This window comes from Artibeus jamaicensis, unplaced genomic scaffold (assembly GCF_021234435.1).
Source record: "Artibeus jamaicensis isolate MK-2021 breed Jamaican fruit bat unplaced genomic scaffold, CSHL_Jam_final contig_851, whole genome shotgun sequence".
NCBI classification, from domain to species: Eukaryota; Metazoa; Chordata; class Mammalia; order Chiroptera; family Phyllostomidae; genus Artibeus; species Artibeus jamaicensis.
Genome location: NW_026521986.1, coordinates 16,359,208 through 16,385,683, shown reverse-complemented (window position 1 = coordinate 16,385,683; position 26,476 = coordinate 16,359,208). Strand labels below are relative to the sequence as shown.

At 47.1% G+C, this 26,476-nt stretch overlaps 1 protein-coding gene across 1 annotated transcript in view; it reads right to left on the bottom strand.

Moving 5' to 3' along the window:
* Window positions 1-25,556, bottom strand: part of NRXN3 (neurexin 3) — a 1,496,747-nt gene extending 1,471,191 nt beyond the window's left edge. The window contains exon 1 of the mRNA XM_053673404.1: window positions 25,285-25,556. The gene's annotated coding sequence lies outside the window, so the exon portion shown is untranslated. The remainder of the gene's footprint in view (window positions 1-25,284) is intronic.
* Between the last annotated feature and the right edge of the window lie 920 nt (window positions 25,557-26,476).

Sequence of the window (26,476 nt, the reverse complement as noted above, 5' to 3'; positions counted from 1 at the left end):
TTCTCCACTGCCTTGCCTGCCTCAGGTCCAAAGCTTGGCATACACATCTGTTCAAGTCACCCAGTGGAAACCATCAGACACGTAAGCCCCGGAGGACTCAGATGGAGAAAGAGCTGGGGCTGGGGAATGGGTCCTTTGGGTAGATTAACATCTGTCCTCAAAAGGCTTGACAGTGTAGAGAATTTAGCCTGGTTCAATGTCAGGGAGCCTGTTCGGCTACATTCTCGGGAAGTCATTTCTATTAATGAGGCACCTGTCCTAAAATGCAGTTCTCAAATCAGGATCCAGGGCCTCTGGTGCTCTGGGAGATTCTTCCAGATGGTCACAGGATGTCACTTCCAATATTAATGCTTCAAATGTGACAGCATCAACACTTCTGTTTTCAGCATGACGTAACCATGGCCTTTCCTTGGGACAGCTCTGAGAACCATGGTGTGTCACCACAAGAAGGGACTTTAGAGGGTTCCAAATCCACCCTCATCTCATAGATGAAGAACCTGAGTTTGGGAGCCAGAAAGAGGCAGGCCAAAGCCCCAGTGCAGAGTCTCCTTCAACCACACTGGACCACCTTAAGGAAACACCTGGCAAAACCCATGATCTCATCATAGAATACCTCCAGTGCAAGTCCCAGTGAAAGTTCATTGTGTAACAAAGGTGACTGGGGTTACCTGACCATGGGGAACTTTGCCTGAATCATTGGAGAACCACTGTTGTTAATTGGATTAAATCAAAAGAAGATCTATTAAGTGTATTTTTCATTACACAGTAGGAAACCAGCAAGTTCAGGGTTTTCTCTCACCCTGAGAGCTAAAGGCCCTGGGTGAGACCACCACCACCACTTACCTAGTTCACTCTACAGCTATGATTCTCCACCACTAGTGTGCATCTGAACTCCCTAGGAGAGGTTTTAAAACACAGCTTGCTGGGTCCCATCCCCAGAGTTTCAGGGTCAAGATGCCTGGGGTGGGACCCAAGAATGTGCATTTCATGCAAGTTCTCAGGTGACACTGGGACCCATGCTGAGTCATGTATTTGAGTTTCACTAAAACTGACACTTGATTTCTATGGGCCCCCCACCCACAAGCTGCACATCCACAACTAATACACATTTGTTCAGCCTCCTCCCATGGCTGCATCCTTATCTGATGGTTCTGCCCAATTAAGATGACTCACTCATGCTACAACATAATGGATTGCCCCATTAACAGATGGTTGGAGAGTCAGGCTGGCCCCCTTCCCGACATCGCCTACCATTGTGCACAAATTTCCCCCAATCCAGAGCAGATGAACCAGCGAGGAGTTTCCAACCACCATTCTGACAGCAAACCATTCCTGAAATGTCCCCCCATTACATCTGCTTTGCCAGGGATTGCTGGACTCCAGGGGCTATCACAAGCTGGTGTGGAGACCCCCAAGGCAGCCCACACCCTTGGTCTCCTCCATCCATCCCCAATTTCCAGTGCTTTGCTTCACTTCCAGAAACAGCTGGCACTCTCCTACTGTAGGTACAAAAGTCTGTGACATCCATTCCAGGGGGACAGCCACTCCTGAATAATGTATTTTGTCCCTGGCTCAGAGCAGGTTGGGTTGCCTCCACTCAGAAAGGGCAAGGCAGCTGCTCATATCAACAGGTGCATTCCACCTGGCTGGTGTAGCTCAGTGGATTGAGCTCGGGCCTGCTAACCAGACATTCGCGGTTCGATTCCCAGTCAGGGCACATTCCTGGGTTGCAGGCCAGTTCCCTGCAGGCCAATTCCCAGCAGGGGACTCATGAAAGGCAACCATACATTGATGTTTCTCTCCCTCTCTCCTTCCCTTCCCCTCTAAAGATAAATAAATAAAATTAAAAAAAAAAAACAGGTGCATTCCAGTGAGGCAGCCTTCTGGGCTCGGCAAACCTCTTGGGACGTGGGTTGTCACTGGGACACAGCCACAGTGAGGAAATGGGACCCCAACTGAGGTTCCATGTCCAGGTGCATATTAACCAATGAAGTAGCAGAGTGGCCATGTGGTCGGAGAAGACAGGACCCATGGTCCACCCACCTTGTGAGTCAGTTATTCACACTCTGGTACCATCTCAAATACAGGGAAATAATTATACCTGCTCCATATCTCTGTTCACAAGACTTTTTTTAAAATGCCTGTGAAATGCTTAGCAGAGCACCTGGTACAGTAAATGTGTGCTGCTCTTACTATTGTTATGATCAAGAAAAACCAGAATGCCTTGCACCTGGCTCAAACTGCCACATTTCAAAGGCCTCAGGGAGTAGAGCCCCAGATTCGACAAGGACCCTAGTGGACAAATTGGCTGGATGCCTCTGTGAGCACCCCAGGCTCCCACTAACTCCTCATCCACCCACCAGCAGTTCTGGTCAAAATCTACCCTCTGGTTCCTGCACTTGCCCCTCTTACATGAGGCCTCTCTTGCTGTGTTCTAGATTGTTCACCTTGGCCTCTCATTAAAGTCCATTTTAAGCTATAGTACAGGTTCTGACAATGTGCTTCTGCTAGTCTAAACACTGTGCCCATTTCTGGCATCTCTAGAATTTTCCTTGGAACCCAGCATCCTTTCCCAAAGCCAGGGATCAGCCAGAGGTTGTTTACCGCCATCATCATATGACAAAGACATACCCTCCACCTGGACGGGACAGGAATCTCTCAGCCAGAAACCAAGCTAAGGAATCTTCCAGGAATTGTTCTTAAACTACAGGAAATGAGCTGACATCTGAAGTTTGACTGGGGCTCCCTAAAATGAAACACAACTCTAAAACCTGCTCCCAGCTATCCAGTTGATAAAATTATCTTCTGTTGCCCTCGCTTAAAGGCTGGACCACCCAGAAAGAACTTGGGCTGTTTCATATACCTTAGATTTGCAGGAAACAAGGACTTCTTCAGTCAGGACACAGGTTTATTGGGAGAACAGGATGGGACCACAAAGCCTTCAGCAAAGGAAATCGCTACACCCTCCTTTCTCTTTTTCTTTCCTTCATGTCACTGTTGCTTTGCTTCTGGTGCCAATCTCCATTCTCCCCTTTCTGCTGGTGGTCATCTTCTAACCTCAGTTAAATCATGATCTTTGAGCTCAGAAACCCCCACTACCAACTCCCGAGGGAGGAGAACCATCAGCTGGCTCATCCTTTTCAAGTTCTCGATGGCAGGACAGAATGTGGCCAGGCAGCCATAGGGGCTCAGGCCTGCTACAAGCCACAGCAATGGGGTGGGAGTGGCCAGGCCACAGTATACAAAGCAGGGCTGCTGTCTAATCAATCAGCAGGGTTGGGCAGCTCAGAAGATGGTGTGGCTGACCAGGGAGCAGAAGAAACGAAAATCCAACATACATGACAGGCATAAACCAGGCCAGCAGAGCACTTCCCTACCCAGAGCTGTGCCCACAATGTAAATTTATGACCAGCAAGACAGCAGCCAAAAAACAAGTGTGAAGAGGTTCTGGTTCTTATGGCTTTCCAAAAGTGGGCACAAATTCCACCTGGGCCCTATCCACTCCTCAACTGAAAACATTTTCAAATGTCCCCTGCTCTGGGTTAGAAGATCTATAAGGTGGTTCATGATTTTTTAAATTTGCAGGTGGCACTCAATCAATGTTTCAGAATGGACAATAGGAAAAGATGGAAGAGGGAAGGAATTAGATAAGACAGCCACATCTACCACAAATTGGAGGTGATTTAGAAGCCCTCCCCTTTTTTCCCCTCCCCAATCTGGCCAGGAAAGAAGGATGGAATGGGAAGAAAATGACCCCAGTGGTGTTTCAAAAAGATAATGCTGGGTCACAGATACCCTGGGGGAAAGTGGAGCATGTCAGAACCAACTGAGTTCTTCTCACCAAATGAAAGGGAAGCAAGACTATAAATAACCACCCAGTAAAGCCCCACTAAGAAGGAAACAAGGGGGCTCATACCCTCTCTTGCCACTTTGTCTTTCAAGCCTTGGACCACTTTAAAAGTAGTCAGAAGCCACTAGCAGGCCCAAAAACAGCAAGAGAAAAAGCATAGTGAAAGGCCTAGCATGTCAGCAGCCTAGGAGTTCTGCAGGTTGAACTAAGGCATAACTGAGAACCTCCCCAACTATGGGTCCTGAGGGTTTGGGGCAGTCACAGGAACTGTGGCCCACCTGCAGAATCCTGCCACGCAGCCTTACAGAGTTAAGTAGAAGCCGGAAGAAGCAAGAAGAGGGGAACAAAAAGAATAAACGCCAGCATGCAGTTGAGCTCCATGAGAGCAGGTCTTCTCCAGCACCACAGCAAAAAGCAGTGGCAGCCTCCTGTATTGATTATGCATGCGTGCCACTGAGCAAACAGGCTGGCTGGGCAAGGGCTGAGGTCTGCTGGATAATTTATGTGCTGGCATTGGCATTCACAGAGCTGTGGGCAGAGTTCAAAGGAAAGTGTTAGAGAACATACGTTCGAGATACAAGCAAACTGCCACACTTGTGCAGCTTCCGGTAGGGGGAACAGAAAGGTCTCCTAAGGCAATCACACAGAGTGGTGCCAAAATATGTGTGCGTGACACACCACTCCCACTGCCTATGACACACCCTCTAGCTCTGAATCTCAGCTGCTCCTTGTCTGGTAGGCTCCTCTAATACCAAGGCTGTGTCACCACCTGGAGGAAGTCTGACCTATACTTCCAAGTTACTCTGAGTGACCTCTTATAACCTATGGTTGCCTTCATTGGAGGCTTCCAATTCATCCATCTGTTCACAGTGTTTCTGCCATAGGAGATCCTCCAATGTATTCAACTAAGACAGACCTCTCATTAGGTTCAAACAGCTCCCTACACCTCTCCTTCATAGCTTAATCCCAGTTTGTACTCAGATTTTCAGTGCTTCTTTGGTCATCTCCCCTCCCCCAGGCCCCAACTGTAAGCTCCATGAGGAACAGGACTCGTTGGCCCCTTTACCACTGTACTCCCTGCACCTCCCCCAGTACCTGGCCTGCACTGACGCTCAACAGACAGTGACTTAACAAATGAACGCATTAGTCCTACGACAACATATTATAGTCACATTGATCACTCTTTCTTCCCAACTAGGTTGTGAGATATTTTAGGGCAAGGTCAGTGTCTAATTGGTCTTTTCTCCCCAGCACAAGAAGCAGGGTGGGGTTAAGCTTTTCTGGTGCCCTTGGGTGATTATATCCCATCACCAAGATAACCAAACGACCCACCTCGTTTTGTTCTTTCAGAGTGCTTAGCCTAATTCCTAATCTATAACAGGTGTTCAGTGTCTATTTTCAGTTGATTTACCTTTTAAGGAGCCCATACCTAAGACTGGGAATGTGTCCTCTATGCTAAACAGTGGCAAGTGTGCACCTAAGTGGTAGGGACACTGCCAAGCAGCCCCTCATGGCCAGCAGGCATGGACACAGGCAGTATTTAGAGCAGGAGAAACCCCCAGGAGGTGGGACACCTGAGTGTCAGTCCCCAACCTATACTCCCTGGCTGGATTACACAGGAAAGCATCAAACTCCATGGCATGTAATTGTCTCATCTCTAAAATTGGGGGCAATTTACCCTGGCTCCCAGGCATCAAATCTGCCTTCCATGTTATGGTAACTAAATACAGCTAGTCAGTCACATAACCCAGGTTTGAATCCCACCTTCTCCAATGTCCAGCTGTGTGCCCTTGGATGTGGTACTTGACTGAGATTTGAGTCTCAGTTTCCTCCTTGTAAAATAGAGCTAATAACAATCTAAAAGGATGGAATGAGATGGTGCATGAAAAGTACTTGGTTTCAAAGAGTGCAGCAGTTTACTGATGGCAAAAGGTTATAATGCAGACATGGGCTTGGACTGAGATCTCCTCTGGTTAGCTGAGTAACAATGGTCAAGCTGGGTTCTAAGGTTCAGTTTCCTCATCTGGAAGGTGGGGGAAACAAAACTTCTACTCACCCTGGCCAAGTTCACTCCCATCCAGGATACCTGCACTTACTGTTCTGAGCAGGGCAGCCCCCTCCCCTCCCTAGCTCTTTGTGGCTTTCTTGCCATTCAGTCTTAGCTCAGATGTCATCTCCTCAGATGGCTTTCCCAGTACCTCTCCAAAGTCACCTACCTTCCCTTCTCTTAGTTTATTTCCTTCCTAGCAGCCAGTTCTGTCTGAAATTGTCTAATTTTTATGTGTTTATTGTTTATCATCTCTTTCATTAGAATCTCAGCTCTATGAAAGCAGAAAACCTGGTTAATACTCAGCTGTGTCACCAGAACCTAGGATACTGCCTTGCACATGTTAGGGCTCAACAAACACTTAAGGGATGGATGGATGGATGGATGGATGGATGGATGGATGGATGGATGGATGGATGGATGGACCAACATCCTCCAGAATGACTGTGAAGGAACAAATGGATAATGCCAATGAAAATGCCCAACACAGTGCCTGGTTCATATGAGCCTCTTCATGTTCATTTTCCTTACTTTTCCTGGGAACTAATTTTTTTAAGCACTGCAGTCCTTATACATTAGCTCAGCTTGAGATTTTAAAACTTACTTAAATTGAGCCAAGGTTACCAGACGGAAGAAGAAAAAGAGGGGGGAGTCATAATTAACCTTCACATGCAGATCTCTACCAAGTGCTTCTTAACACCTCTGAAATGTCTGAGCAACTGAGCCTCCCAGGATCCCCTGAGTGCTCCGGAAGACAGGTCATCAATTGAGCTACTTCTGCATCTGCACACATTGCAAATCAGACACAAAGACAAATGATGCTCAATCCAGTGCCAAGGGGTCAATGCCAGCCAGGGTATAGATTTCAGGCTGGACCCCTGAGAGGACTCAAGTCTAAAATGCATGCCCAGTCAGGTACCAACCAGGATAGGGACTGAGATAATCACCTGAGGATGCTGGAGCATCCTGTCCTATCCTGCAAGTGCTGTCCCCTCCATTTAGCCATTTACCTCTGGAGTTCCTCTGCTCATTCTGGGACATCTCTGCTATCATCCCTTTAGTCCACCCAACTTGGGTGGCTCTCTTACTCTGCCCAAGGTCCCAGGACAACATGGTAGATGAGCCTGTCCTCCCCTCTCCTTCCAGATGCCACCAGATTGTCTCAGGTCAAGCAGCCTGACCAGGGAGTCAAAGGTGACAATGACTTCACCTTGTCCATACATTCTAGACATCAACATTCTAAGCCACTGAGTCTCAGCTGCTCCAGAACTGAGAGGTAGCACATTGGAGATCAAGAGATCATGATAATTTGCAGGGCTCTATCCCCACAATGAGCTCTTCCCAATGGGCTGAGAATAAACTCTAGATGACAGCCAGAACTCACAACCCTGACCTACTCCCAAATATACGTGCCAGATGTGAATCTCATTTTAAATGTCAAAAAAACTCCACTGTTCTCTATGTGCAGATACCTCATTGCCTATCAAAATGCTCAAGCAAGGCCACCATGGTATTAATCTGTGGTTCTGACCATTGCACTTGGCCCATTACACCCTGAAAACCATTATCACATACAGAGAACAAACCAACATAGTTCAAATACCATGCCCCTGACCCAAACTCAGCTTGTATCACCTCCATTGGACTGGAGCAAGGGCAGAGCCTCCTCTTTATTTCTGTGGGCCAAATTGCAGACGCAGAGAGAGAAAATCAGCCTAATGACCTGCTGCACAAAATAGGCACTAGGACACCAAGTCTAGCAGAACAGATTGGCTGAAGCAGGGGGAGACACAAAGAAGATGGCAATGCCTCCAGTGCCTGGGAAGAGGGCTTTCCAAGAGCATGGGTTAAATAACAATTTTGAACTCCATTTTTGAGCAAGTTTGGCTGCAACGTTGACTGTTCAGTCCCACTGTCACTTGATACTCAAGTCTCTTAGTAAAAGAGAGAGCCAGTTCTATCAACAGGACAGGGCACTTTACCCCCCCACTCCAGCAGACTCCTTGGCAGGTCTGCACTTCCTAACTAGCACTTCCTGACTCCTTGGGACCCTTACTTGGTGCTCTTCCAGCTTCCCATCCCCAACTTTACAGTTTCTTAAGTTATGTTGTGTCCTGATGTCCAACCAGAACAACCTGCTGTGTGATTTTATGCAACCTTAACCTCTTTGAGCCTGTTTATGTATCCCTAGAGTGGGTGTTAAATTAGACAGCTTTAAAGTTTAATTTCAGCACTTATATTCCATAATTCTGATTATCAGCTGGAATCTTCTGTGACAATGATATCTACTTCATCAGCATTGGGCCTGGATCTATTTGCCTTTCCAGATTCCAAGCTGAACAGTCTTTCTGAAGTTTCCCTTAGCTTACTAAATGTTTTGTAAGTCAATTTCTCCTCTCCATATTCTTGTAGCATATAAAGGTAGTGAGCAGGTCAGGAAGGTAGGAGGCATTAGGCAGATTGAGGAGAAATGGCAACTCCTTATAAGAAAGAGAATAATGCATATGTTCAGGCTCAGTTGTTGACAGCTCCCAAGGCCTTTCCTACCCCTCCCCCCTTTCTGAAATATGTAATATCTGCCCCAGCGATCTGGAGCCATGCCACCCTCCTTGGGAGAGGAGATCAGGTGCCAGTCTCCTAATGGCTATATACGTCCACAGCCGGGAAGTCATCCTCCACACCCATCTTTCTCTCGTCCATATCCAATTCATCTTCCACTCCAGTCAATAGTACTACCAAAATATGCCTCCACTCTGCCAGCTGTCACCCACACCGCTGCCCCCACTCCATCTCTGGCACCTAGCACAGTGTCTGGACTCAGCGGGTGCTCAATAAAGATTTGTTGAATGAATGAAGTCCAAGAGGATTTCTTTTCCCCTGAGAAGTAGAACTGAGAAACAGGCTATTTTTGTAGGGCAGTGGTGAGTTCAATATTTCCTGCCCAGCCAAAACATGAGTAAGTGCCTCACCTCAAATCCTGCACCACCACACCACTGAGTTAAGAATTCCTCTCACCCTCCTTTCTACTCATGTCTCAAGACTCAAGAGTGACAATGAAACCACAGGCATCTCCTCACTCTGCGGATAAGATCTGAGTATAAGTATCGGTTTAACATCTGAACAGCATTAATTCCCAGGAGCCCTTAGGCAGTGTAACAATATCCAGACAACATGTACCCTGCACCCGCGCACGCACATGCACACACACACCATGCCCAGGCCACAGAAGGAAGCAGGGCTACAACTCAGATCCCTCTTCTGGGGTCACAGTGGACAGCCCTCAGTCCACTGGCCTGGCTGGAATGGTCTTAAAGATAAATGGTATTCATGACCATTCATGAATATTACCTTTCCAACCCACTAGCCCCCATCACCAGGGCTAAAGTCTCAGGGTTTGCAGTTTGCTTGAGGAGGAGAAGGGATGATTTAATACCCCTGCTCACCCTAGTTTCCAGAACTCTGCATCCATCTACATGGAATCAATTGCTACAAAAGTCCTGAGTTGGAGAGTGACCTGGGTGGCTGTCTGGTTTCCCTACCATGCCCATCTCAAGATTTTCCTCATTATTTCACACTGGTGGCCCTGCTTCCAAACTTCAAATACCATCATATCATCACAGGACATGTCTAGGAGTTAACATCCCAGCCAAAGATCCAGAACCAGGATTTCATGGCCCATCTACCACACAGCAGAGCAACTTTGGGGGCTAGAGGGTCTCCACAGATGGTCCTCCCCTAGAAAGTCCCAGCCTCTGCCTTTGGCTTCCTCAAATGCACTTCCATGTTGGCCAACCTGCCCCTCCATTCTGCTCCATTCTAGACTGATCTAGAAGCATGTTTCATCCTGGTTGTGGTTAAGGTCTGGAGTCAGACAGCCTGGGTTCAGATCATGTACCATTCCCAAATGGGTAGACCCAGGGAAGTCACATGACCTCTCTAAGCCTCCTTGTCCTGGTCTGTAAAACATGAGTCCCAAGGCCTGCCACACAAGATTGCCATGGGAAGTCAATGAGTCAACCACTGGATGTAAAGCTCTTTATAGCAGTCTCTTCTTATTCGTGGTTTCCCTTTCTGCAGTTTCAGTTACCCATGGTCAACCACGGTCTGAAAATGGCAAATGGAAAATTCTAGAAAGAAACAATTCATACATTCTAAATTGCTCACCATTCTGAGGCACACATGAAATTTCGTGGGCCAACTGTGAATCATCCCTTTGTCCCCCGTATCCACTACCCGCCCATTAATCACTTAGGAGCTTTGTGGGTTATCAAATCAATTATAAGAGAGAGAGTGGCCACATTCACATTACTTTTATTATAACACATTGTTATAACTATTCTATTTTACAATTAGTTGTTGTTAATCTCTTACTGTACCTAATTTATGAATTAAACTTTATCATATGTGTATGTGTATAGAAAAAAATATAGTGTATACAGGGTTTGGTACTATCCTCAGTTTCAGGCATCTGCTGGGGGTCTTGGAAGATATCCCCCAAGGATAAGGGCACTACTGTATATAGAAGTGAGTCACTTTTCCAATTTCTAGTCACACCCTTTCTACCAGATAGCACTGCTGGTTGTCGTTGTCATTTTGTCACCAATTCCCTTACTAATACCCTTCATTTGCAGAATGTCCCTCCCAATTCACCCCTCTCCCTGAGGAAAAACCTTGGAGGGAAGCCTGAAGGGTAGACATCTAGATGGGAAGAGTGATTCTTTCCAGGAGGTGAGATTCCACATAATCTTCATTCTCTTATTATTTCTGTTTTTACAAAATTGTTTTCTGGGTTTTTTTTTTACGATGTACATGGCACATATGTCCCTTTTTAAAATGAGAAAATATATAAAGCTGTCTGAGAAGTTCCCAGGCTTTGTCTCTAGAAGGTAGTTCATGCAAGAGAACTACGGATGATGAGACATTCTCATCTGACCCTCAAGGGCTAGCCAAGACGTGGCCCTAAGTAACAAGGTGCCTGAACTGTGGAAGTGAGAAGGACAGGCAGTCATTCACACAGCAGGTGTTCCCTGAGTCCCCCCCTGTGCGAGGTGCCCTGTGTGAACAAAACAAAATCCCAGCCAGCCCTCAGGGTGATGAGGCCCTATTCAGGCAGACAATAAGCAAAATAAACACACTTGTAATATGTCAGATGGTGTTAGGTGCTGGGAAAATTAAAGAAGGAAGGGGGATGAGAGTGCTGGGAATGCACATGCTCTTCTGGAAAGGGTGCTTGGGTTATGCTTGCCCAGTGAGGTTCATTTGTGCAGAGACCTGGAGAAGGGAAACAGCCAGGATGAAGGCTTGGAGGCTGGACCAGGCTTAGCAACTGGAAGAGCATGAGTGAGGAGAGTGGAAGGAGAGGAGGGTAAAAAAGTGCTAGGCCTTCCAGGTCATACTGAGAGGGCTTTGTGGCTCATATCAAGTGGCATGCAAAGACAATGGAGACGTGAGCAGAGTGACATAACTTGGTTTGCATTTTAAAGAATCATTCTAGCCTGCTGTGTGGAAGATAAAACAACATAAAGAGTCAAAAGAAGGAAGTGAGAGTTCAGTAAAGAGAATATACTGCAATAGTCCAGCCAAGAGGTGGTGGCAGTGGTTTGGACCACAGGAGTAAAAAGTATGGTCATATTCTTGGTCCATTTTTCAAGGAACAGCCTACAGATTTGCTGGCAGATTGAACATGGGAACATGAGAGACAAAAAGAGGCAAAACAATTCTACGTGTATTAGGTGTGAGTAACTAGTAGGAGAGAGTTGCTACTTCTCAAACAAGAAGACTAGGCAGAGTATGTCAGAGCAGGGAGTAGAATTAAAAGATGTTAAAGCATGCAAATTTTGAATGAATTAGTACAAGACAAGCAAGTAGAGATGACAATCAAGCAGGCAGTTATACAAATTTGAGTTCAAGTGATAGGTCCAGCCCAGACATCTCTACATTGAAGAAGGTGAACTAGACTTGCTCTAACATTCCTCCCACTCTGTAAGATGCTAGGATTCTGTGTAGGAGAATCAATTCTCTACTTTCCGAACCTCCCATTTGCAGAAATCTCAGACTGTGACACCAAATAAGGGGTATGATTTTTCCCACACTCTGAACCTCCTTCTGACTCTTCCTTATTTCCTGGGTAAAGGGACACATGTTCTCCCAAGGAGGCTAACCCAGGGCCTGCCTTAGATGCCAAAGAGAGAGGCTCAGCCATCTTCCCTTCCTTCTTAAAATGTAAAACCTAAGATGCTAAAATTTGCCACCTGCCTCATTACATCCTAAATCTAAATCTGGAATCTCAATGGCAGCAGTAGCTATTGTGGAAAAGTGCTCATGATGCATCTTTAAGTGAAAAATCAAGCTAGTGTGACAGCATCCAAAATGTGATTTCAGTGCTTGGCACAAAGTTGATGTTCAATTAGTATTTGTTAAATGAGTGGATGAACTTTTTTAAAAAACAAAATAGCCTACCCTGGATTGTGGATGCTTAGAAAATTAAACTGGAAAGACAGAAGTCAAATTTCCCCATTAGTTATTTCTGGAAGGAGGACTTATGTGACTTTTTGTTTTTCATATTTTCTAAATGTTCTGTAACAAACATATTCTATTTTGCAATAAGAAAATCCAGCCACTTTTATAAGAAGATAACTTGTTAAAAACAACAACTATACACATACGGGAAAAAAAAGAGTAACTGTCATCCAAAATCCACAACCTACACACAAGTCAACCTTACCACCCCATACAACTCCCCCCATCCCACTCCTTTTCAAAGAATGCTTCCCCACCTTTCTTTTTCTGTCTTGATTCCAGGGATCTGGGGGATTAAGCAATTGCCTTTGAGTGTTAGCTTCATCCAGGTCAAAGCCCAGTATTGAGGCAAGCCCCCATTACCTCAAGACCTGGAGAAAATCAGATCAAAAGCCCACCTGTACACCCCTGGCATCCCTCTTGCCAGAACCACCCCCATCAACCCTAGAAGAGAATCCAGGGCATGGAGAAGCTTCCATCTCATGGAGCTCCTGTCTACAGGGAAAGGAAGTGAAAAAAATGAACTCCCATGTCTTAGCAAACTTAAGAAATTTAATATTTTATCAGTGCCCCATTAACATATCTCCTTTCTCTTCCCACAACTTCCTGCCTTGCCTTGTGGCTCTAGACCAAGTCCAGGTCCTGAGTCCCTGTCCTCCCCACCTTGCCTCACACCTGCTTAGTGTAGATAAGTTCAAGGTGGGCCAGGGGAACCACACAACTGAGAAACAGAGGCAACCTCAAGTGAACACACAGGGAGGGTATTCGGGAAGACACCCTACAGAGAAAGGACAGAACTGCAGGTGACAAGCATCTCACGAATTAGGGAGAGGTGGAGATGAAAGTGGGGGAGAGAAGAAGGGGACAAAGTGCAAACATTGGTTATGGACACCCAAGCTGACACACCTAAAAGGAGGCTGGCCTGGTGGCTCTTACAGAGGGAAGAAAAATGGAGATCCCTCAGAGCAGAGAGGGGTCACCAGGCCCCAGAGGCCTTTGTTCCCTCTGTCCCCTGGGCTTTCCCCAGCCCAGAATAAGCAGGCCTGTGGGTCTAGAGGAATTCCTAGCACTATCCAACAGGTGAGGTTCAAACAGCCCAGACAAGACAGAATTCAGAGAGGTCCACCATCTGTGAGCTTTACTTCTCAACACTTCGGTTTCCTCTCCTGCACAAGGGGGTAAGAATTCCTCCTTTCCCTAGTTGCTGTGGGGACTCAGTGAGAAAATTTGGGTAAAGCATTTGGCACAGTGCTTGGCATCTAACAGTTGCATACATGGCCAGGATTATCAGCATTTTCTTAACTTCTCTGATTTTCCTCGCCCTCAGCTTGTCCTTCAGCTCTCAGAACAAAATATCAATTCTTCCAACCCACCTTCCCACTCTGAAGTGGGATGTTAGAGGAGGGTCAGACAGACCTAAGTTTTAGTCCCAGCCTGGGCACTTCTCCATGCCTCAGTTTCCTTATTTGTAACAAGGCAAATGATAACAACAGAACCTCCCTCCAAGACTTCCTGTGAGGATTAAGCGAGGTGATACACATGAAGCCCTTATCATAGAGTTTGCATTAAGTGAGCACTTGATAAATTCTAGCTATTATTTTGCCTCTGATCTTATCATTTTTAAAATCTTCACCCAAATATATATTTTATTATTATTATTATTGATTTTAGAGAAAAAAGAAAAGATAGAAAAAGAGAGAGAGACTTATGTGAGAGAGGAACATTGATCAATTGCCTCTCATATGTGCCCTGGCTGAGGATTGAACCTGCAACCCTTTGGTACACCAGACACCCAACTAACTGAACCACCTAGCCAGCACCTGATGTTATTATATTTTTTTAAGATTTTTATTTTTTTATTTTTAGAAAGGGGAAGAGAAGGAGAAAGAGAAAAATAGAAACAATGTGTGGTTGCCTCTCATGTGACCCCTACTGAGCACCTGGCCCACAACCCAAGCATGTACCCTGACTGGGAATCAAACCGGTGACCCTTTGGTTAGCAGGCTGGTGCTCAGTCCACTGACCCATATCAGCCATGGCCTGACCTTATCATTTTAAATTAAGTTTCCATAATTCCCAGGACCCCCAGTACTTTTTCTTCAGAGAGCTCATCATAATTTGTAATTATATATTTATTTGTTTTGTTTAATATTTGCCCTTCCACCCAAGCTTAAAGCCCATGAGGGATAAACTACACATCTCTCTTGGTTGTGGCTGTATTCCCAGCACCTGGTACTGTACCTGGATACAGTATGTGTTTAATAAATATCTGTTGGTAAATAAATGTATGAGTAAACGAATAGAATATTAGCGCTGGCATGGATGATCACCAAGGTCCCTTCCAGCTCTGAGAGCCTTCAACTATTCTCTATTTTTTGACAGCGTTGGAAGAAAAGTTTCAAATGAGCCCCAGAGAAGCTGTTGCTCTGATCCCCGAGGGAAGACTCGGGATGCTTGCTGCTGACAGACTTCTGAACACTCAAGTTGTGCAGAGAGTTACTCTGATTTTTTAAACCCAAGAAGGGAAGCTGCCAAATTTCCAGGTTGGAATCATCCTCTCCGCCCTCAGGGCTACCCACACACAGGGCACTAAACAAGGCTCTGAGGTGGGCAGCAGGGACCCCAGGCCAGGCAGACGGGCCTTCCTGTGTCAGCAGTAGACAGCCAGTCCTCAGCAAAGAAGGCCAGACCTCATAAAGCAACAGGTGACCACAGCCTCTGTCCTCACCTTTTTATGCCTCCAAAAGAGAAAAGACTTCACATGGACATGCATGGAACAGACAGGGCTCTGGGGCTGGCCCTCGATTTCACAACCTCACCCAACCTCAGGAAGTGCTTGCTTTTCATGCAGATTCCCAGGCCCTACCCCAGAACTCCTAAATCAGATTGGCAGTGGGGCCTGCGAACATGTATTTTATAAAAACTCCCCAGGGGTTTTGATGCATACCAAAACCTAAAATTTGCCATTCTAATGAGAGGAAAACAGATCCATACAAGCATTGAGCCTTACCCTGGAGACTGGGTGTGTATTACCAATTACCTCTGCACTTCTAACCTAACTCTGGAAACAGAAACTGGTCCAGCCCACAGATACCTGCTTTGTGGACAAGTTCTCCTGAAACACTGATTTGTGAGCCCAATGGCATCATGTGGGGACCTTTAAAAGATACTGATGCACGGCCTTATCCCTAAAGATTCTGATTCTGTTGGTATGAGATTAAAGCATAGGTTTAGGATTTTGATGTGGTGATTCTAATACACAGCAAATTTTGAGAATTGTTCTAACTTACTCTCACTACCTAGGTCCCAGCTCACCAGTGTAGACACAAACACCCCAGGAGAGCCTTTACCCCATCAGAGGGTCAGCCTGAGAAAGAAGGAGACCAAGTGGTGTTCACATCACAAGATCCTGGGATTTCTGGGGCACAGGATCTTGTCAGATGAGATAAAGTCCCAAGTCTTTATCTCCTAGAAGTTATAGGTGACTTGCTGAGCAGGCCTCAGTGTCCTCAGTGTGTATGACACAACAGGACACAGCTGTGAGAGGCCTCAAAGTCCCCTTTACTCAAGTTTCATCCCAGCTCCTCCATTTACCAACTCTGCAACCTTAGGCAAGTTAACTCCCCCATACCCATTTTCCTCACCTGTAAAATGGGGCCAACATTACCTAACATTGGTTCACTGCATCTCACAGCTTTATGTACGAAGCACTTAACACAGTTGCTGGAACACATTAAAAGCTCAATTGTAGCCCACAGTCGTATGTCAAATGGTTCTTTTGGTTGCTTACAACATGCTTCATTCTTTCCTCTTTTACAAAGGCTCAGACCCTTGGCAGCTGTTCTGCCAACATCGGATACTTACTACTCTTCTAGGGCCTCCTTTTTTTTGTCAAGCTTGATCATCTCTTGGCTCTTGAACTTGCTACTTAATTTCTCTGAGCCTCTATTTTTTCATCTTCAGAGTGGAGGTATCAAAGTATTGCTCCACAGTCACAGCACCAGAGAGCTAACCTATGTACATTGCCAGCACAAGGCCTAGCCCAGGGTCAGTCAGTAAACCAAAGATGCGGGGGAAGGTGAGAAACAAGTGTTTCTTCCCCATGGTGGAGGTTCACCCACTCGGGTATCCAAGGGGTACAGAGGATAGCTACTGAAGGTCCATGAGGAGCTGGAGATTCCAAATTTGGAGCTAGAGGAAGGGGCTGCCCTGCCTCCCCTCCGTCACTTCTGGGCTGTGCTGAAGAATGCTGACTCCAGCTTGGGGCCCCTCTCACCAGCTCCCTGTCTTCCTCACTCCATTTAGTTCTGGCAATCCAATTCCCTTTCCTCCATCCGGAAATCGATGTTTAATTAACACATTATTGGAAAAATAAACACAGTCTTCAATGGGACTGCAATGAAGCTAATGCAGCTCAGCTTGGGGGCTGCAGACCATCCCTTCAGCCAGTAAAATGTTCTCTTCCCTGCATCTCAACCCAGAAAAAGTTCCCCCTCTTTCCCTGGAGTCCTCAGCTTTGGGAATCCCAGTGTCTTCCCTCTGTTTCCTCCCTCCTTGTCCCTAGGCAGAGAGACCACCATCCCTTCTTACCCTTAACCTTATGACAGAGGTACATGGGGAAGGAGGAAGAATCTGGTGTCAATGCATAAATCACTGTTTCAGGGGAAGAGGCACCTCCTTCTTACCCCCAGCTTCAATCTGTGAGGCTGTGGATGGTTCCATCTCCTCCCTATTCTCCACTCCAGACCAGCACTCATCCTGCTGAGGGGCCGGCAACTGTTGCACCCAGGCTAGAGGAGCAGAAGGGGCCCAAGGAAGGCTGACCATGAGCCCCAGAAGGGGCTCTGGATGGGCCCCAGAAGGTCCTCTCCAGTCCTTAGGCTTCAAGAGCTAACTTGAAGACCTCCCCATGGAGAATTTGTTCCTCAAGCCCCCATTTTAGGTGCTCTACACCCCACCCCCTCTTTCCCAGGGTTCAGGGTAGATGGCAGTGCAAGGTCTCAGAAAAAGGATGAATTCTGGAGTCAGACCCAAGTTTGAATCCAGGGTCAGGCAGTTCTCACTGTGGGGTAGTAGCTAAGCTATGTAACCCTACTCACAGTTGGTTTTCTCACCAGACAAATGAGAGAGGACAGTACCCACCTAAAGGAAATAGAGAAGAACACCATGTTCTGCTAACAGCAGGTGCTAGATGACTGTCCATTCACCAGCATCTCCCACTGAGGGTCAGTCAGGTCATGGGGAGAGTGGGCCTGTCAGGGATCAGGACCACAGAACAAAGGTGAGATAGATAGGCTGTAGGCTCTGTGACTTCTGCCAGCCCACTACCACTCCCAAACAACCAAACTCCTCCTCTGACAAGGTGCCTGAGCAGGGAAGAAGGCACTTGAACCACTATGGGAAACAGTTTCCAAAGTGCTATCAAAAAGACAACCAGCTGTGCCACTGCTGGGCCAGCAGCTTCCCCTCCCTAAGCCTAGCAGAAACATCTTCATCAGGTCCAAGTTGTGAGCCAGATGCTCAGCAAGTTCCCAGACTTGGGGGACCAGATGCCTGGCCCAAACAGGTGGTGTGACACAAGGGTTAAGACCAGAGGCTTTGGAGCAAGGCCCACTGGGTTTGCATCCCTTCCTATTCATGTGACCTTGACATGTTATTTAACCTCATTAGGCCTCAGTTTCTTTTTTGTGATACAGAAATGATACTAGTACCTACCTCAAAGAGGTATGGGGAGATTAAGTGAGATAATGTATGTCAAGTGCTTAGAACAATCCAGCACACAGTCAGAACTCAAATGCTGGCCAGCAGACGTACTTGTAGTAAGAGTAGTTAGGATGGTAGTGGCAGTGATGTTGGCAGTAGGACTAGTTAGAACCTTCAGATCTTAATTCTTTACAAAGGGGACAAGTGAATTGGTCAAGTGAAAGTATCTCTGGAGAAAGGCTCTGCTCTCAACCACCTTCTTGCCCTAAAATTGCATTTCCCTTGCTAGCATGCCCCTTTCCTCTCTCTATCCCATTAACAGAAAGTGGGTGATGCCACCTCAAAGAAGGATGACCATTTATTTTATCATCTAAACCAGGACACTTCTGAGAGCTAATAATCACAGTAGGACAAAGGCCTACATGGAAACTGTCTCTGCAAACCAGGACATCTGGTCACTACATCTCAAGGTCACACAGAAATGGCTTCATGCCCTGTCTCAAGGTCCTGGCAAAGGTAAGGCCTCCCTAGTTCTCAGGATCTACATTTACTCTGACCCCTTCCCCTCACTGCATTGGCCCATGCAAAACACACATACACAGACACACATGGCTAGGAGTTCTAGCCCCTTCCTAATTCAAGGTCAAAGCCAATCCTAGGAGTGGAGCAAAGGGATTAACACAGGCCCTTCAAACACATTTCATGATATGAGGTTCCTCAGCCAATCTCTGGAAATAAAACAAAGCAAACTGAACCAAGTGTCTGGACCCAAGCCTCCCTTTTCTAAGAAACAGAGCTAAGCCAGGAGAAGCACACAAGCTCCCAGGTTATCTGACTCCAGACACCACCAGCTATGTGGACCCCTGAATGGACCCCTGCTGCATATGAGAATAACCTCGATGGGCAGGGCTACATGAGCTTGAGAACCTAGAGCATGCCACTGGGGCCTCCTCCTTCAATACATTCAGAACATGACCTTGACCAGAACTCAATGACTCCAGTGGCCCTGGAGTATAGCCCACCAGTCTTCCTCATGTCTCCCTCCAGCTTAACAGGAAGAGTCCATCCTCTCTAGCAGCAACTACTCCCACCAACCTCCCTGGGAGCCTACTTTCCTCCAACTGAGGAAGAAAAACTGAGGGGGACCCCGGGCAGCCTCCAACATAACAGCTGATGAGAGAGGGTGCACATCCCATAGGCAGCAAAGGTGTGGCGAGAGCCCTGCACCTGGATGCCAGCTCTGCCTCCAAATCAAACTTGACATGTGACTTAAGACAAGGCATTTCATCTCTCTAGACCTCGGTTTTCTCATTTGTATTTCAGGGCACTGAATGGGATGATGGCAAGTTCATCATCCTTTACCTGTAATAGTACAATGTAAGATTCATGAACTTGGGCTCTGAAATAAGACACATCTGAGTTTATATTCTTAATCTGCCATTTTACTAGTTTACTTTATGTAAGTCTAAGCCTCAGTCTCCTCCTCTGTCAAGGGCAAGTATTAATAGTATATTACATTGAGTTGTTCACTGAATGTAAAAAAAAAAAAAAAACGGTACAGAACTTGGTATAAATTAAGTACCTCAGAAAGGGTAGCATTATAACTACGTAATAGTAGTTATAGCAGCAATAGCCTGCTACGTAATAGCAGTAATACTGCTACTGTGATGGTGATGTTGATTACCAGTATTAGAGGGATCATGAAGAATACCCAGTCACTGCAACCAGGCAAGGAGAAGACCTGTCTATATAACTCAGAAAGTTCAGTGCTTTGTAATTCCTCCAGCATATCTGGAACTTGCAGGCAGGAATAAGACAGCCTCAGGAGTCAAAGTTCAGCTTTCCCAAAAGACAGGCCACAAAGTGCTAGAGAAGAAGAGAACCCCAACACCATATGGTTCTTTCCTTCAATCAGTACATATTTGCTGAGCACCTATTATGTGCCTAGGTACTGGGAACCCCATAATGAATAGAAAAAGACAAAGTCCCTGACCTCCCACAGCCTGCATTCTAGAGGGGAAGACAGACAAGATCATTTTAACACTTCACTATATAAACAGTATTAGGTAGTGATTAGCCGATTAGAATTAAAGGCAGAATAGTGGGCTGGAAAGTGGCTGGGGGTTGTGTTGAGGGGGCTATTTTAGAAAGCCAGCCAGGAGGGGCCTCTCAGAGGAGATATCACTTGAGCAGAAAACCTGCAGGAAGGGGTGGGGAGCAGACCCCACACAGAACCCCTGCCTGAGCCCAGTACCACCACCTGTGGCTGGCCCAGCCACAGTGCTGCACTCTGGTCATCTGCAGAACTGCCAGGGCTGGCTTCTGGGGTCAGAGCTGCCAAGTCCTTCCCCCAGCAGGAGAACCCCTGGGGGAGAAGGGCCTGACCACAGCTGACCAATGCACCTGGCCGCCACTGCATTTCCCATGGTGAGCTTGGAAAGGACCACCTCTACTTTTGCAAGTCTCCCATCCACGCACCAGGGTCACATAAGGAGAACGCACCAGGGGATCCCACAAGCATTCTTTTCTGTGTGTTTGGAACAATAATTTGCCCCTGAAGCATCTCCTCCCCATTTCTCCCCTTTCTCTCTGGCAATGACGTAACCCTTTCTCCCTAACTCCTCAAGGTCAGCCTGAGGAAGGGAGAGAGACGTCAGAAACATAGGACAATTGGTGTCTTGCTCTCAGGATTATTTTTTTCCTTTTAGGCGAAATCTTTTCCAATTTTATGTATAATTGCAATAAAGATGAATGCCTTTAGCCAAAGGAAAGGAAAAGTGGTATCTGGTACTGAATGCAGCCAGAACCCAGGAGAGTTCTGGGGCTCAGGCCGCTGCCCTGCCCAAGGGCAACTGCAGCTCACTGGGGCTGCAGCCTCCAAGGCTGAGCCCTCATGGGTGGCTGATGCCGCAGAAAGTAGAGCCATCCTCCTGTGCTCTGCCCAGGGCTCCCAAGGTGGCAGGGAAAACCCTTAATTTCGCCCACCTTCAGTCTGCATCCACCCACAGTCATCCATGAGCACACCCACCCACGGGCTTGCCTGGGAGCTGTGGGGACCTCATACAGACTTCCTGCTGGGTATCAGAGCTGTTTCTTCCCCTCCACCCTCTTCTCAACCACCCTGACAACTTCATTGCCCTCTGTCCCCCACCAAACACCTCCATTTTTTGCCTTCCACCCCCTTCAAGTGAGGGAAAGTAAGTTCCCCTTCCCTGTCACCCCCTCGCCTCTCCAAGCTATCCGCACGTACATGTCCAACAAACACCCTCACGCAGCAGACACAGGCAGGCAGCCTCCCGCTTGAGCCGCACGCAGTGTTGACAATCCCATGTTGTCCAATTGGAGGCACACCGGCACCCGACCAACAAAAACACCCCTCCTGCCCCCACCCAAAGGCAACACAAAGGCCGCCAAGAATTTCAAGACCAGATGACATCCATAGAGCGAGAGCTGGGTCAGACAAAGACATCATTCCATCCTCCCAACACATCACGACAACTGTGGGATATTCTGCAGTGCCCTCTGGCTTGACACAGCCCACTGAGCAGAGCTGTGTTGGTGTGCGTGAGAGAGCACACATGTGTGGGTGTAGGGGCAGGGGGGTCTGTGTTCCTAGTGTCCAGGCATCAATTCTCCCCAGAGGTAACCCAGTCCAGACTGCTTTCCCTGGGTAACCTTCCTCTGATGTGCTGCAGACATACATTACACGGATGGTTAAATTGGATCATTATCACCGGGTGCTTATTTGGCAAAAAAAAAAAAAAATCATTAATGTCGTCTACCCCCATTCCAATCCCCTTTTCATGAGGTCGCCTCCCCCAAAGACTCTCCAACATGCTAATCCCATGAACTGCGACACACCACCGCTTTCGGGAAAGAATAATGGTGAGAAGAAAGAAGAGAGCGGTGTGGGGAAAAGACGTGGATAGTGATACTGCATTCCCCGTATGAAGACGGGTGGAAAGGAGCCATGGTGGAGGTAGGGGCGGGGAGAGCCATAAAGGGGGATGGAACCCTTTATGAAATCAAGCCTTTGGTTGCCTGTGTCCGTGTAAGAGTGTGTGTGCAAGAGCGTGTGCAAGTGCGTGTATAGATGTGCTGACTGAGCCCTCCTATCAGAAGGCTGCATCCGTGTGGCATGTAGGAGAGGCCATCGCACCACTGTTGTGTTGCAAAAAAAGAAAAAAAAGCCGCAGAGCCATCAGAATCAGAATTTTCTCATCAAGATGGAAAGGACTAGAGGAAAGGGGGAAGGGGGAGGAGAGAGGGGTGTGTGGAATAGAAGGCAAGAGCATGGCAGAATTGGGGGAGGGTAGGGGGGGAAATTGGTGGTGGGATGGAAAAGATTGCACGCACACAGAGACATAAACACACACAATACCCAAACGCCAACCCCACCGCTCCACTGTTCGCCCAGGACTGACAAACCCGTCCCCCACTCTCCGCTGCCTCTCTGTGCCCCCAAAGCTGGTGCCGATGGATTTCTCTATCTCAGTTTTGCAGCAGTGGGCTAATTACAACCAAGCCCCCTCACCAAATTAACCCCTCCCCTCCCTCTCTTTTTTTCTCTAAAAGGCCAATTGAAGAATAATGTGTTTTTAGAGATAATGGATTTTTTTCCCAAGGAGAAAGAGACAGGGGATGCAGGACAGAAATTCTGCAAAACGGTGACTTCCCACCTCACCTCCATCTCCCCTCAGGTCCCCATACACTGTAGCATCTCGTCTACCATTTCCAACCATCCCCTTGTCCCCCACCTCCCAAAAGAAAAGACCTTCCTACCATGCACATCGACAAACACACCAACCGCCACCCAATCTCAGTAGTCGATCTCAAAACCCCAAGCATCAACCCACCTCGACATATCCTTTCCCTTATATAAGCAGCAAATCATCAACATATTTAGTAGAAACATAGCAATAAAAAGAAATCAACAAAAGGAGGCCAGACCTCCATCATACCCCCAATAATTAATAATAGGGAGCTACCAGAAAAGCAAAGACGTAGTTGTCTCAAAATCTAGAATTCCTTTGATTTCTGGCCCCTTCATCTTAAGCAGCAATTTTTTAAAATTATTATTTCACTAGAAAGGGCTGGAAAGCTCCAGAAAAGGGCATTCGCACAGTCCAGTTGTTTTTAAAAAATTAACCCAGCCCTGTTGCTCACTTTAATAGCGAACTTCCAGCGTCTAGCCTTTTCCCCCTCTTCCAGAAGGAACACTGGCTCGCAGGATGAACCCCAGGCTGCAGAAAATGGGCCAAGAGCCCTTACTCTCCACTCCCCAACCGCCCCCCCCCCAAAAATCAAACAATAGGAATATCTCTGCACAACCAGCACCTGTCTGAAATGTCGTTTGCCCCAATATGACTTAGGCAGATTAATCCAGAAGATTTAAAAAAATACATATATACACCAGCCTGCCTATGTCTCTCCCGCCCCATCCCTCCACCACGTACCCAGTATCCCTTAGGTAAACTTGCCCATCGTCACCAGCGGGACCATTTTAACTTGAAAGGCGATGCAGAAGCCCTTGAACGATGAAAGGAGGCTCTGCCCAGGATGGCAGATTCATAAAGGGCTAGTTTTTCGGGCTCCCCAGACCTAACCTCCAGGTGCCCCCGGATAGACTATCCTGGTTATGGAATCACCCAGCACTCTGGGAGTTCAAATTTCCATTGGAACCTTTACCACAAAGGCAAACGGTCATCTGACCCCCAAAACTACACCGCCTTCCAGGTGTGAGAAGGAGCCCCTCTCCCTCCCAGGGCCCGTCCACAAGACCCAGGGCAGAGAAATAATGAAAATGTTGGGGTAGAGAGTGGTGGTAGAAGAAAACTATCTCCCCAAGCGGGAATGGCCGAAGGAAGCGGGGAAATGGAAGCTCCAGCTCTCCCAGTTCTCCCATTTGGTCGGATGATCTCTGACCTTTGCATTAAAATAATTTTTAAAAAATAATAATGATCATGGGAGAGAAATCCTACTTTACCTAAACCCCAACAATGGTTAGCAAAAATATTATTTTCTCACTGCATGACAACATTTCCACGTCCAAATCAAAAGAGGAAGGCATTTCATGGAGGATAAGAGAAATTTAATTTTTTTAATAAGTAATCACAGGGTAAGTCACCTGCAAAGCAGCCGAGCCCATATGTTGGTATTACATCACTGGCCTAAGAAGAGATGAGGGGTGGGAGGAACAGATTTTTGCCCCCTTGTCATCAGGAAGATGTTTCTAAAGCAGTTAAGTTTTGTGGTTAAAAAACAGAGAGGGAAAGAGCTGAAACTCTGGGCACAACACAATGCCTTGAAAAAACAATACATCGAACCAGCCTCTAAGGTCACTGAGAGCTTGCAAAACCCACAGTGCTTACACAGAGTGGAAGTTTTCAGGCAAGCCTGCTACTAAATCATTAATATAAACAAATGGAAGGCAGAGGAGGAAGGTTCCCTTGTAACCGATCCAAACAGGAGCGGACACACGCACGCACGCACACACACACACACACACACTCCCTTTTCACCTTCTCTGAGTGTGCCCACCTTCACAACAAGACAGCAGAAGTCCAACCTGAACCTTCAGGCTCAAGAACCCCCTCCTGACACTCCCCCACCCACCCCAAGATCACACTCAAACACACTCACACACATACACACCTCGATTCCTCAACCGCCAGGGAAATCCCTGTCACAGTTCAGTTTTGTCTTCTTGTGACCCTCAGGGTGTCGCTTCTTTATTTCTCATTTGACTCAGCCCCTTCCCCAGAAAAAAATAAGGAGGAGGAGGGAAAAGTGACTAAAACATGACAAAAAAGTATCTGTCCAAAACGAAGTGATCAGCACACATCACTTCAGACTAATGATCCCAGGAAATAGAAAGACTTTTATTAAAAGATTTTTTTTTAATTCTAAAACATTCTGACTTTTTGCACACCTGGAGCAAAAGGACCCAACTTCCAGGAAAAGCTGAAGGAAAAGAAAGGCAGTTGAAATGCCATTCCCATGGTCAGCGGAGGCTCTCCGATCCAACATTCAGAAAAAAAAAAATCTAGGTTGGTCGCTCCCAGCTGAAAACTTCTACCCTCTCAGGAGCTACCGGCTCTCAGAACGAAGGGGAGCCTTGAGTTGTTACCCATCCTGCCTGCCTGCCTTTCCCCTGAAATCTTACCTTTCCAGTTGAACAGAAGATTTGGGATCCGTTTGTTTGTTGGATGTTTAATCAACTGAGTTTGCTGGGTATGTTTCCTCTTCGGGGAGGTTCAAATTCCAGAATCTTTCTCTCTCTTCTTTTCTTTTCCTCTCTCTGGGAGAGAGTGACAGGGAAGAAGGGAGGAGGGTGTTGGAGGTGCGAAAAGCAGGTCCTTGGTGGCTGGAGATGCTGGCAGCTTCAAGAGGGGAGGACACGCTCGCTTCTGCCTCGCAGTGAGTTGCATGCAAGAGGAGATGTGTAGGGCTGAGCTCAGAGCCTGAGACTGCCGGAGGAGCCCAGGAATTTCACGCACTCCAGAGCCGGCCCCTCCCTCTCCCACACAGACCCAGGCATTTAAAGAGACAGCCCGGCTGCCTGGCTCAAGGCTTCACCGCCTCCCTGACTGTTTTGCAAACAGCTGAGAAAATGTCATCAGAGAGGGGCACTCTGCGCCACTCTGCAGGGGCACTCTCAGTCTCACACAACCATACGATTAAGAGGCAGACTCGGGAGCTCAGTTCTCCCCTCACCCAAGCCTAAGGAAGGTTCTTGGCTAGAACTGAAACAGGAATTAAAATAAAGGCAAAATTCTCATTTACAGCTTCAGTAGGCTAAGCCACTTCTCACTGCTGAAGATGCATGTGTCTCATTACAGACTGAGGGAGTGAAGAGGACCCATCCCTAGAGGTGTGCCTCAGTTTCCCTGAGTGGTGATTCCTCCTTACAAAATCAGAGCAATCTTGTGCATCTGGTGGAGGTTAGGCCTGTTACTAGGACACAGATCCATTCCTTCAACAAGCCCTTAGAATATCTGCTAGGATAAGGTACAGTGTGTAGAATGAGGGCTGGGTACATACAAATGAAGGTGATAAATGGGGCTTCCCTTCCAGAGGGGAAGACAGAGGCATGGCTAACCCTATTCCCAGGGTGCTGGGTGGGGGGCACCTGTAAGCTGGCAAGGATCAAGAGGCAAGATGGTTTGGGAGGATGGCTCTCTTCTGTAGCTTGCACCCTGAATCCAAACCTAGGTATTTCCAGTGTACCCCCAAACTCTTCAAAATGCATCTCCAGTTTTGCTGGAATAGCCTGTGTCTGCAGAAATATTTCCCCAGTCAAGCCTACACAAGAGATGACAGTCGGTGGCACCACACACAACATTTTGTTCGGCATC